The 14,529-nt window shown below is 31.4% G+C and overlaps 1 protein-coding gene across 3 annotated transcripts in view; it reads right to left on the bottom strand.

Annotated features, from left to right (window-relative positions):
• Positions 1-14,529, bottom strand: part of CADM2 (cell adhesion molecule 2) — a 1,072,141-nt gene that overhangs the window by 851,389 nt on the left and 206,223 nt on the right. The window lies entirely within an intron of this gene.

The following is a 14,529-nucleotide window of genomic DNA, read 5'->3' as shown; positions in this document are numbered from 1 at the left end:
ACCAATACAATGGGAACAAATACACAGTTTTCCAACAAACAGTGAATCTCATTTTTCTGAGGATTTCTAGCTGGAAAGCAAATAAATAAACAAACAAAAGAAAACAAATAACAAACCTGACAATTTACCCGTTCATATGTACTTTTCACTTTCATTCAGGGCACTGGCCACACCACTCAATATTTGAAAGTTTATTATGTCAAAGGTGAATTAGACTCTTGTGCTTCTCTAAAAAAAAATGAGCCAATGTGTAGAACTTAAAATCAGACAACTTCAAGCTCAATTTAATAATGAGCTTGCTAATCCTGAAGACCGCACAATGACATATGCTGCTTGGGAAAGGCAGGAGCTCTTCGTACATTTTCAAGGATGAACAAGAGAATCAGAAGGCAGGAGCATCGCAAAAGGTATTTTTGTTTTGTTTTGTTTTGTTTTGTTGTTTGGAACAGGAAGTCGAAATAGATGACCTCTGCGTTCTTTAAAATTCCCGTATTTCTCTGATTCTAAAATTCTCCTAAATATTGTGTAGAATATGAAAACACAAAGTTTTTACCCTAAGGAACAAACAGCCCAAGTCAGATATAAACAAAATGATGGCTAACAGCAATACCACTAAGATATGTAGGCATGAATGCTACACACACAATAATCAGGCACTATTTGGAAATAAATTGGTTTTATGAACAAATTTTGCTTGGAGCTACAGCCTTAAAAATGGAATTGTTCATATTACTGCAGGGCTCAAATGCCTCAGTCCCCTATGCTTCAGTGGATTTCTTTAAATGATATAAAATTCCTTCCTCTTTAAAATGTCTTCCTATCATTTTTATTTGTGGACTGCCAAATATATATGTACATGTGTATACGATAGTCCAGAAATGTATCCAATTATCAGTCACTCAATGAAAACGTAACTGAATATCCTAAAATGTCAAGAGAAAACTCAAGAATCTTTAGCAGAAAGATAGAATTAAATGAGTGAGTAACAAACACTTAGGGAAAAACAAAAAACACTTGCTTCCAAATAAAATATCCCCTATTTTTACATGAATGAGTTAAAATAATTATTCATAATTTACAATTATATGGATTCCTTTATTGTGAAGTTTTGAATTGATTTACAAAATGATCTTAGAAATCCTCTACAAACATAATAAAGTATCATTGTCTCCTCCTTATTCCACATTCATCCTAAAATTTGTCAATTCCTGTCTATTCAACTTCTGAAATACACATGCATAGTATATATGTATGGCATACACTATACATATCATTACTATATAGAGAGAGTGGTTTATATTTTATATATATATATATATGTGTGTGTGTGTGTGTGTGTGTGTGTGTGTGTGTGTGTGTGTGTGTGTGTGTCAAAGCTTCAAGGTTCAGAGGTTGAGGGGTTCAACCTCCTAATACATATTTCAGAGGTTGAAAAAATATATGTATACAGTCTTTCGTCTCTGATTGCCATTGTCCTAGTTGAGCTCTGTCAATCAATAACAGCCACCCTAGATCACATGATTACCTACATCCATCCTTTAAACCATTCAATATATAGCCATTGCCTAGAAGATAGCATTCTAACTTCTTATCCAGGTATTCAAAGACTTTCACAATTAATTCCAGAACATTTTTCTTTACTCCACATACCACCACCACTACCATCAAGTATCTTACACTTGCCAGTTTCTGAGCCTTTGCTGATGCTGTCTCCTCTACAGATTCCTCTCCTTATCACTTCTACCAGTCAGTGTCCTCTCACTTTCCAAGGATTCTAAATGCCACTTTAATCACTTTCACTTAGGCACATTATCTCTGAGCTCACCATCTGAAACTAATCCCTGTTGTTTAAATTTTATAAATTATATGTATTTTATTAGAATAGTTGTTTTTACCATGCATTTCCATTAGGTACATAGTCTCTTAAGGGGAATTACACTTTTTAGTAGTTTTTATGCCCCTCTTACTTCTCTTATAGTACCTTAGTGACCAAAAATGCGTCTTGAATTGAATTGAACTCTCTTTTTACAACTGAAGAAACAAAAGTACAGAATGTTAAAAGACTTGCAGAAGATTAGACTAGGCATTATTGGGTGACCCTAAGAATAGAAACTTGGGCTCACCCATGACTGCAGTCTGGTGATCTTACCATTAGAGAATATTCATCCCCAGGTAACCTAATTTTTTTTGACAGCAGGCAAGGCTCCACAAATGTAGTACAATAATAATCACTTAAAGGTACACTTATGTCAGGCTAATTTATTACAATAACACTTTTAACTTTAGTTTTTATTTAGATTTCTATAAACTACAGAAGAAAGCAAAATAAACATATTTTTAGCTTAAAGTTAAAGTCGACTATGCAATGTCATATACTCTTCTTGGAATTGTGCACTCTTCTTGCAATGTAAATTCAGACAAATCATGAGGTTTTAGAGACACAAAAATAAATTGGGTACTGTACACGAAGTTTATATGCAATCACTGCTTGAGATGCTACATCACACCATACTGTTTTTTTTTTAAATATATCTCAATGATTAAGTAAAATATTTATATTTGTGTTGTTAAATATTTGCTAAAATAAGAAAAATATGTAACTAAACATAGACTTCTTTAATCCTTAAATCTGTTCATACAGATGACTACCTATATGGGGATACCTAAGAATGAACAAGAACCAGATATAGATGTTTAATCCGAGCTCCATCCCTTACTTATGTGTCAATAAGCAGGTAGATAAACCATTGTGTGTCTCATCTCTATAATAAAGATAACACCAGTATAAGGTCATAGAGATTAATTTGAATGTATAAAGTAAATGTATTACATTTACATTACATTAGAGTAATGTAGTACATTACTCTAAATGTATTACATATATGTATAAAGATATTATCCATTATTTCATTACTAAGAAAAATTTGCCAATTTAGCATGTTGTACTAGCTAATAAGAAACCACTAAATAGACAACATATATGAAAAACAATGATTTTCTTATTTTATTAGAAAAATCTCAACATGTTTTTAACTTATACTTATCATGAAACCAGTAGTCACTCTGAATAATCTTTCTGGACACAGTATATTTCAATGAAGTTGGTTGATTTATGTTTGACCCTATTACAGTAGCTATTCTAGGTAAAAATTCTACAGTGAAATCACCTAATGTGTGCTTAGGTGATTTAGACAGACTCAAACAAGCCATTAACAACACAGTCGAAGATGAAAAGCACAATTTGATTTGAATGAATACACTTGTAACTTCAGATTATTACCTTTAGAAGATTTTACCTTTGCTTTCCAATATGATTAATGTGTGTGTTATACATTTTAATAGATAAATAGATAGATAAGATAGATAGATAGATAGATAGATAGAAAGATAGATAGATAGATAGATAGATAGATAGATAGATAGATAGATAGATAGATAGATATAGATATATAGCTATTTATGTACATATATTTTTTTAATCAATGAAAACAATTGTTTCAGGGACCAAAAAATGTTCATCTAAGGTCATTCCTCTAATGCTCTGGCTTGGTCTAAGTACAAAATTTTCTACTGATGAATGCACTGCACAAAAGTTCCAGGCTTTTGATATTTGAGGAAAACAGTCATGCTGTTTACCAAAGTATATAGAAGGTTTATATACTTTTCTTGTCTTGGTAGCTGGAAGTAGCATTAAAATTTAACTCTGTTGTATAAAGAAATTCAACCAAGACTCGTGATTGAAGACACAACTTATTCAGGTAAATGGGTTTATTGAGAACTGTCTGAGCCAAAAATGTTTTCCTCTGAAAGCAGATCTGGGTCAGCTCCATCCAACATAAGGGTAAACAAATATACAAAGCCTCGGAGATCAGCACTGAAGAGAAAGAGCACAGATAATTTCTCTTGGAAAAATTAAAAAAAACAGATGTTACCAATCTACCATCATATCCATTGAAAAAAAGTCACAGTAGTTTATACAGGACATATCTAATTTTCTGCAGCATAACTTACTGTAAAAGGCTTCAGGCTGATTGCCAAGTGTATACCAAGGCAAATAAATACTTTGATCCATGTACATAGATGTTGGATAGATGACAAATAACAGAGGACACTTAAAAAAAATGTCTTGTTTTAATTTTAAAGTTCTTTGTCTGAAAGTATTATTTCAGGCAGTAGTCACATAGCAGGACTATTTTTCTGTTGAGAGTTCTTAGTTTGTGGCAATAATACCATATCAGCACAGGAAAAAACACATCTTTTGAGTTCTTTCCAGCAAAGAAACGTAATTTGCCCAACACTTTCTCTGAATGAATTATTCTGACAAAAAAAATCTTCCACAATAAAATAGTCCTATCATAGTCTTACTTGATGAGCTGTTTTCTCAATGCACTGAAAATCACTATATGTTTTTAGCAATCTTATTTCAAATTTTCTTTGGTTGTTTTCATAGAAAAATATGAATAATGAGACATTTTACTTCCTATAGGAAATCATCTTACAGTATAATTGTTATGAAGAGTGATAAGAGGTTGCTTATTTTTCAAATTGTTTTCTCTATATAAAAATTACTTAACAAGTAATACATTTAATTTACTATGGAGATTGAGTTAGAAAAGGACTCTTAAAACTGTAATCATGTTAATAAGCATATATATGGGACCACATTTGAAAGAAACAAAAATATAATTAAATTTTACTAAAATTCAACAGCTAAGGAATAAATTTTAAAACTACTGCAATTGTTCATTTATTTTTCAAGTATGTATGAAGTGTCTGCTACACGCCAAAGAATTAGATAGACATAGAATTTGTCCTCGTGTTGCTCATATTTCAGCAAGGAATACAACCAATGACAAAGGCGATCATTTATAAAAAAAGGGAAAAAAAATAGGTTGCATTGAAAGTTAGTGTGAGATATATTCATGTAGTCTTACTTGAGAATCTATAGCACATATCCTGGGAGCCCCAAAGTATGATTTCAATAGAGAAGATAGATAATTAATATGGCTTGGGCATCAGTACCAGCAAGGCAAATTTATAGATTAGATACAATCTAGGCCAAAGATGATTTTTAAAGAATATCAAATATAATCAGCATGAATTTGTCTTGTTTTACACAATAAAAATGTATTTTTATTGTCTCAATTCTATTTCCTGAAATACTATAGAAATAGTGAAAAACAGATAAACTAAATGTTAAAGTCATTACAACACATATACAGTGGTACCTCGGTTTTCGAATGTAATCTGTTCCGGAAGACCGTTTGAGTTCTGAAACGTTGGAAAACAGCCAACAGCTAGGCCTCAGGACCTTTCACTCAGCGGAAGCTGGGTGACATGTTTGATTTCCAAGGCACTTTCGAAAACCTAAGCTTTTACTTCCGTGTTTACAGCGTTTGTAAACTGAAATGTTCGTCAACGGAGATGTTCAGAAACCGAGGTACTACTGTATTTACTGGAATATCAGGTTAGTATTATCAATAATGTAAAAATTGACAATATGGAAAATGCACATTATAAGGCTCCCAACAAATCCACTTAGAAACATGACAGTTAACCTCATCACTCTCTACCTAATGATAGAAAGGTTTCATTCAATGCTAGTGCCTTTCACACTTTAGACTCCAAGCTCCATGATGGAGGAAGCCTAATACTTGTCTGGGGCTACATGGGCCTACAATGGTCTGCTCTGTATCTAACATATGGAAAGAATTCAGGGGATTTGTGGTGAAAGGGGTAGAATGACTACAGGCATTTTAAAAAAAAAATTCTCAGACTTAATTTTTATTTTTTGCATGTTTTATAATTAGCACATGCTACTTTTGTAATGAGATCCTTTTTTTTCAAAGAAGGATATTGAATGTACAATAAGACATCTTTCAGAGATTAAAATTTGGAGATGAATTTAAAGATTTTATCATCACATGAAAATGATGGGGCGAGTACAGCACATTTCGTCGAGGGCAATTTAGACTTAGGCTGATTTGGGTATGAATTCCAGTTCTGCCTTCTGCTAGTTTAGGAGTATGCCTTACCTTTCTATCCAAACCTGCTGTAAACCCAAAAGAAAAAAAAAAAAAAAATAGATGCCTACAAAGAATTTGGCACCCATAGTTGCTTTGGAATGTTAGCTGCTTTTATTATTATCATAAAATGTCACATTAAAATGTATATTATATTATGTATTAGACTTTTTGAACTTAACTTTATACCAATTTCCTTGACTACTGCTTTTCCAATAAAATAAAAATATTGCAACAATAATCATTTTGGTGATTATATCCTATTTCTCAAATTTTAAATGGAATTTAGAGCTGGGCATATTCACTGAAATTGATATTGTATTTTCCACTTAATAATGCATTATTGGAGGGAAAAGTAATCTAATTCCCATGTGAGCTTCAAAACTTTTACCTGAATGTCATGATTTATACTACAATCTTTGAAGCCATTCATTCCTTAAAATAAGAAACACAAATGTTCATCTGAAATCAAGGTTAGCCTCAAATATATTGACAAAGGGTTTAGGAAATATTTATTTTTTTATCCTGCGATCTTGCCTTCTAAAAAACTTAAGGCATGCTTTAGTACTATGAAAATGTGCTTTTGAATACTTAGTTACCATATATTTTCCTCTTACTTGAATATTTGTTTTCAGATAGCCATCTAAGTAAATAAATCTATTTTAATTTTATTCTATGCAACATAAATAAATTAAATCCTGCTCGGAAAAAAAATGTGGATAAAATTCCATGACATGATTGGCATTTTTAACATCCAAGTATCTAACATATGACGTCCTTCAGTATTCTTACCTTTTTATGGATGAATGAACTCACCTAATTTAAAATAATATTTAAACTACTGATTTGGACAGAATATAAGAAAAAAGACATTTTGACATGGCAACAGTCAAGTTGGAATTTAGAAGAATTTAAGCTTTTAAATTATTAAAAATATCTCTAAATAAGTATTGTATGAAGACTAAAGGTCTTTCTATTTTCTTTTAAATACTAGTTCTTCCTTAACTACATTATAGAAATTATTGAATCAATAAACATGTGCATTTTGCTGTTTATTATTCCTTAAAGGGTAAAGTATTTCTTATTGTCCTTATAAATGAATAGAACAATTATGTTTCCATATTTTCACTCTAGAATCTAGAGATTTTCATACAGTATACTTTCTATCTCATTACAGAATAATTGAATTTCAATGCTATATACACATTTTAAAATATATGCTTTAATAAGTAATCCACAGTTTAATACATAATATGTCACAGTGAATTAAATGTTCAAAAATTTATAGCAAACTGAGCGGATAGTGTGGCTAATGGGTGTTTTAAAGCTTTGGCTTTTAAAGATTAGCACATTCCATTTATATTGTTTTGTTGCATCATATAGCAATACACAGGTAGACTGAATATAAACGGAGAAGAGCTTCACTAAGAGTACAGCTTATTTTAATTCCAGCTCTACAAATGACACTATCATCTTGGGCCTATATTTCAAACTGCCTGTGCCTTAAAGAACTACACATGGGTTATCTACAACACGAGACTGCTGGGATGGAAAAACTAAAAGATGTCTTTTATAGAAAGACACTAGACAAGTTTAAGATACAATCTCTCAGAACTTAATTTTCTTTATTTTACAATGTAGCTACATGAGTATATCTCATATGCCAAAATGCCCCAAGATAGTTGATACAAATCCACTGAGAATATTACATTCAGAGAACTATAATTACTGGTTAGTAATTTAATTTTCCTAAGAAGCAAATATTGAATCACTCACTTTCTGAGAAAAATAGTAACCAATTTTAAATGAAACTTGGACATTTTACAGGCTGGTGCCTCCATTTATTAAAAAATGTAACTTCTTAAGTTGGTATGAACTCTATATCTTAAAGCATAATATTTATCGCACATCCATCACATTTATTCATTACTTAAAATGTACAAAAGCAAAGGGATCCTTAAATATGTTGAAGGTTTTTCTTACTAATAAAAGTATATGTCACTATGAAGAAATATATTAAAATTATATAACCTTAAGCATATAGTACATCAATATGAAAAAGTACTTATTTCCTCTTGCAAATTATTAAGTGAAGCCTAAAGCAGTATAGCATTAGGAATAATTTTTCAAGTAACTTGGGACTTCGATTTTAAGTGTATTCTTAAGTTCTTCAAATTTTCTTAGATCACTCAGAAATAGTTAAGTACTTCTCTTTAAAGATTTGTGAAAATGTTTAGCTTTATTTATAGAATAAATAATCTTTTTCTGGAAGCAATATCATCTCATGGATGGATGTAGTATTTTAACATCTATCCTTTGTGATGTGTTTTGTATATATGCAAAGATAAATGTAATTTGAGAGCTCTGATTATATAAGCTAGAAATAAATTTATGCAATCGGTGAGATAGCTTATTATAGTCCCCAGTTAGCAGATTAAATACTATATATAATTTCCGTATATTCTGACACTGTTTGTCATGTAGCTATTTACCTTTGCACTATAAGGCACTTTTCAACATTTTTCATTTCATGTGATATCCCAAAATGATATTAAGTGTGTGTGTGTGTGTGTGTGTGTGTGTGTGTAAGAGAGAGAGAGAGAGAAGAAAATACACTTAATATTCAAGGTAGTACATGACTACTTCTACATAAAATATTTTGTTGAAAAAAAAATCCCACATACTCTTATCATGCTTCAAAGCAAAGTTGCCATTTAAAAATGGAAATAAATACTTTATGTCAAATGCACTATTTTACAAAAATAATAATGTATAAATATCATCTTCAAACACATGAAAGATAAATTCCCAAGTAAGGGCACATCCTAAAGTGTCTATCCATTTGGGACCAATTCTCATTCTAAAAGAAATAATGATGCAATTGCAGAGATTTGCCTATACAAATCAAGAGAGGCATGATTGCATTCTGAACAAGTCTCAGGAGATGAATTCCTACACCATTCCCTATCAGGAAAGGGAAAACACTTCAATGTTTGCTTGTTTGTTTAAATAATTTTATTGGGGTTTCATTGGCTAATAAGATTATGTAAGCTTCAAGTGTACGATTTTATAATAAATCATGTGTATATTTCATTGTGTACTCATCATCCAAAGTTGGAAACTTTAAATACTGGAATTCGGGGAGGCTAGGCATTCCCCTAATGGACTGCTGTTTGTATATTTAGAATTTTGAAATAAGACCCATGCCTGCTAGTTGACTGGGAGCAAAGGCTAGAGTCAGAAATGGGCCCAGGCAGGAGCAAGGATTTACCCAGACATCTCTAAATATGCCCTATATCTCCTTTCTGCTGGAGGGAGAAAGTATGAACTATATCTTGATATTGTTTGTAATATCATATTCTTAAAATACTTGAAAAAGACAATGCCATAAAGATACTTGCTAGTATCTACCAGTAACCATTTTTTGCCATCATAACCCAGTTCACCTTTATACAGCTATCTCAATTTTGCATATGAGAAGTAGATAAGATAAACAAAGAAGGCAAATACTCGTATATCCAAGGACAAAATGAATCTTGTGTTTCTTTATTGCCCTGTAGCAATTTCTTCAAATATAATACATGCACAGTTATTGGTATCAATTTTTAAATACTGAAATTGATGCCAAAGTTTTTGACAACATATAAAAATTTCTTCTAAGTTATTATGTGAATACATTGCCATAAAAACTAAGTAAAGAGATTAAAGGTAAAGGCAAACAAATAAGATTTTTTATATTCTTTATATTTTAACACATAGCAGTTCTTACTTTTGGGGGGACAGGAGTATGTGGATGTGTTACATACTAATTTTTATATCTTAAATACACAGCTTTATGGTCTGAAGGTGTAAAGTCTTGAGTCCATTTTGCTTGGCAAATAAATTACAAATTCTGTATTATGCAGTCTGTCGAAGGCCTGACAACCACTGACATATGGATTTATCTTTAGTGTAGCTAACAGGTAATCTTCAATGCTCATTGAGTTTTTTCCTGCTCTGCAGGTCAGTTCATGGGGTTCCTGATGTCCAGGATGCTTTTCTGCACCTTTGCCATCTTGTTCTACAAATTATTTACTAGAGTTTTAAGATCTACCTCAAATGCCATCTGGCAAATAACTACTTACTCAGCTATGGATCCCAACAAATAAAGTGCTTGTAAAGCATTCAATCTGCAAAGTCTTTCAAAGTCTTCTACAGTCTTTTTAACATGGAATAGAGATTTGCAATTCACAGAAATGTAATAATGTATTATTGGTTTTTTGTTAATGATATGATCACACTAATTACAAATTTCATAATGTTATAATTGAATATGACATGCAATACATGACTATGTTGCATAGAGAATGACAATTGAATTACAATTATGTATAACTATTCCAAATTTACATGGTGAGTTTGAGACCAAGGTTACTTGAATTTTCATTTGTTGATCAGAAAAATAACTAAGTTGTATAATATATTTTTTCAAGTGTCCTATATATAGATATGTGTGTGTCTATTTCTTTACAACATTTCTAGCTCCATTTGCATAATATATACTATTATTTGGTATTATTGTGGCACTATTTATATTCACAAATATATTGTTACCACTGTCAATACATATGATTGACACAAAAATAATCTTGGTAGCTTTCCGAAAAATATTTTTGTTGTATAATTGAAACTTATAAGTAAAAGCTGAAATTCCAAGATTAAATTCCAAGTGAGACTATATTATATAAAGTGCAGTGATAATACTATCTAAAAATTCTATGTTAGTAAATAAACGATGTATTAATCTCATTGGAATTCAGAGTGATTTGTACACAAATCATTTTTTGTATATAAACCCTAGAAACATAAACCTCAACCACAACTTTATTTTAATGTCAGGTATCTATTAGGTGACTTCCATTAGATATTTAAAACCAGATAATGGTCTTTCTACTTAAGTCGAGTGCTACTAGAATCATTCATTTAAAAGGTAAAATAAGCAAGAATATGTAGAAGTATTAACCTATACAAACATGCATACATTTTCTGACACGTAGGTAGATATAAAAAGTCATTATTGCATGATGTTCAGGAACAATTAATAAGTGCTCTACATAAATCCCTGCAGTTAGGCTTAGTTGTCCAGAGCCAAACTCAAGTGTTACAATATACAGATAAATATTTCCTGTAAGGCATTCCTTTGAGCATACATTCATTCTTCTCATCCTCATGCAACAGATTTTAAGATCTAGTAAAAGATTAAATTCTAAGACCCCACCCACCCCTCAGAACCTAATCAGGCAGTCACGTATTATGTTCATTGCTAAATTCCTAGCAGTCAGAACATACCTCATTGACCTAATGAGTTCAAAAAAATATTTATGCAACAAATCATGTTCATTAAAAAATACAGCTACTTAGTTTTTCTACTTAGTTTTATTCTATACCCTGAGTTAATATATCCACACCCATCTTTCTGTCTCTATCAACAATGTGACTCAGAGAAACTTTCTGATGTCTTCACTTTTCAGCAAATACATCCCATCCTCAGGTTGCACTTTATCTATCTATTATTTTATCTATCTATTATTTTATCTATCTACCTATCTATCTATCTATCTACTTTTGTTCATTAATCCTACAATTACGGAGCGCATATTCTATGCCATTCACCTAAGGATTTAGCAGGCTGTGTGAGCCTGAGCCCTGAGACTGTGGATGCCATGAACTTAGAGGAATAGCATGCTAATGAAGCTTCATAAGTAGGAATTGCAGGCCTGTCAGAGGGTCCTGAGAAATTGGAGAGCCAGGACATCCCTTTGTGATACGGAAACAGGAGGGAGCTTCTCTTGGGACTTCTTCTTATAAGCACTCAATCAGGCAAAATGTGCTATTTGACACCTGCCCCTTCAATCATCCCAGCTAAATCCTTGAAAATGTATGTTCAATGTTTTTGTTTTGTTTTGTTTTTCATTTTTTTTGTTTCCCCCCCACACAGCTCTAAAGCAAATGTTTAAAAGTTGAATATACTGAAATTCACTTCAGCAAAACTAATCAATAAGTGCTGTGATATAAAATGCTTTCTGCTTCAGCTAGAGTGATCAATATTAGAAAACAGGAGAGCATAGGTTTCATAACACAATGGAACACATAGAATTAATATTTCATATATATTTTATATTTAGTGGGACAAGACAAAAAAAACACACAAAAAGATGGCTTTACCAAGGTATGCATCTAGCCTGCAGCTTTACAAGCTCACTTTGCCTCTTCATCCACACAAAGGGGCAACTGTCTGATAATTTAGGATTCATGTTAAAGGTGTGGTCCAAATCATTCAATCATGTTCACTTTGTATTCAGGACATACGTAATATTTATTTCTTCTATCTCACATTAGATGTGAAGCTCCTCCAAATTTAAATTAGCTAGTTATGTAATTCCTCAGAGGCTATCCATATACCAGAAGACTAATTATTGCATAAATGTCAATTATTTGAAAGCAGATTTATCAGATTTGTGAAAACTTAGACAAAATAACAAATATTTTAAAGTTGAAGTAAAACTTTTCAATTTTATTGGAAAGAATAAACAGGAGAAAACATCCAAGAAAAATTCTTAGAAGGATCATGAATGGGAGAGAGTCCATGTTGCATATTTAAATATGTATTTTTTAAACCTACAAAAATGGGCAAAAACTAGATGATCTTAGAGATGATCCTAATGTAGATGTGGATGCAGGTATGTGTGTTTTTTTGCATGTGTTCATATACAGATTAGGGAAACTTGAAAACCAATGAGAAAAGCATAGTATTGTTTTTCATAAGAAAATTAGCTTCCTTTGAAAAATCAAATTATATCCTTATTTTATATTTATTCCAATGAGTTCCAGATGTATTATAAAGAGTCAAATGAGAAAATTAAAATCACAGAAATGAAACTACAAGAAAAAGATGTAAATAATTAATTTTAAGCTACGAAATAAATTTATAAACATAAGAGTAAAAGAGAAATTTCTAGATTGACTTATTGGACAGCAACATAAATAATAAATTATTTGGAGTACTGAAAGCCCTCATGCAGGAAAAAGAAGAAATTAAAAGTATAGATAATGTTCCATTTCAATATTAATAAATTAAACAATATTTTGATGCCATTTACAGGTACCAATCTTCCCCACTGGTATGTATGTATGTTTGTATGTATGTATGTATTTTGTATGTGTGTGTGTATAGCTATGCACCTACACATATCTATTCATCTATACTTACTCATTTTAGTGATTATTTTTTAAAAAGTTAAATTATTTAAAATAATTTCAAATTATAAAACGTCCTGAAAAGCAATTTGGTAAAAATGATGAAAAGTATGTGGTTTTTAGTAATGGATATACTTTTTGCTACATTAATTCCCTTTCCAGTATGACACATGAGATTCTAATTAACTATTTATGTAAGAATGTGTGTTACAAAACTTTAAATACTACGAACTGTAAACGACACTGGAATAGTTAATAACATATGTCTTAATAGAATGATCGACTATGATTATTTTTAAAATGTATTGATCTGGAGAGATGCCAATACAAATGATTAAATGAAAAAAGTACAAAATATGTTCTTAGTAAATCGGTTCTATGTTTATGCTCAGTTTGAATATAAGCCATTCTTCATAAAAGCACAAAATTAAATTAAGTAAGAGAAGAATTTGTACATGGTTAACTGAGCAGTGTCTATTGTGCTCCTAAAATCAGAGACATCCATTTGGAGACTAAACTGGGGCTAGGTGTATAATTTCCTACCCATATTCATTCATTCTTGTTACATCCCTGCATTCTAATCTAGCACTGCTCTGCTCATTAAACTTGAAGGCAAATTCCAAGATTTGAACCTCAGTAAACAAAGGAGAACTTTGCTCTTTCATATAATTAGATAGGTGTATCCGCATTCCATTCTATGAAGGTCCCTTGCCATCTGATTGACTTTCTTAAAGGACTGAATTTCAGCAAATTAAGTAGTTTAAAAATCCTAGCTCAGAAAATTGGTTGGGGCAGTTATCACACCTACATGCTAACTATTTTATAACCTAATAAAGAAAGTATTTGCTCTTCAATGGAAAATCTCTGGCTGCTCAAGAAAAACTGTTCAAGCTAAGTTTTAGTAAGTATTCTATTACTAACACTTACATTTTAAACGTCCCTTATAAGGGCTTTATTTCTGTCTGTGTGAGTTTAGTAATGTCTTTTGTACACCATTTCTTAGCAGCAGAAAGACCTTATACTCCCACCTTCCTCCTTTGACTGCCCTTTATTCTTAGCAAAGACCCCTTATGAAAACCCCTTTAGTACTCCAGGGTCACTACTTATTACAGTAAATACAGACAAAAAGGTCCTGTCATCCTATAAAACCTTTCAGTTTCTGAAAGATGAAATTTAATTCCCTGTGCAAATTCAAATATAACTCAAGAATAGAACCATCTCTCTATAGTTGATAGGATTATGACAAAAGGGTAGAGGAATTGATTTTCAA

This window comes from Rhinolophus ferrumequinum, chromosome 2 (genome assembly GCF_004115265.2).
Source record: "Rhinolophus ferrumequinum isolate MPI-CBG mRhiFer1 chromosome 2, mRhiFer1_v1.p, whole genome shotgun sequence".
NCBI classification, from domain to species: domain Eukaryota; kingdom Metazoa; phylum Chordata; class Mammalia; order Chiroptera; family Rhinolophidae; genus Rhinolophus; species Rhinolophus ferrumequinum.
This window is presented reverse-complemented; position numbering and strand designations above follow the sequence as displayed.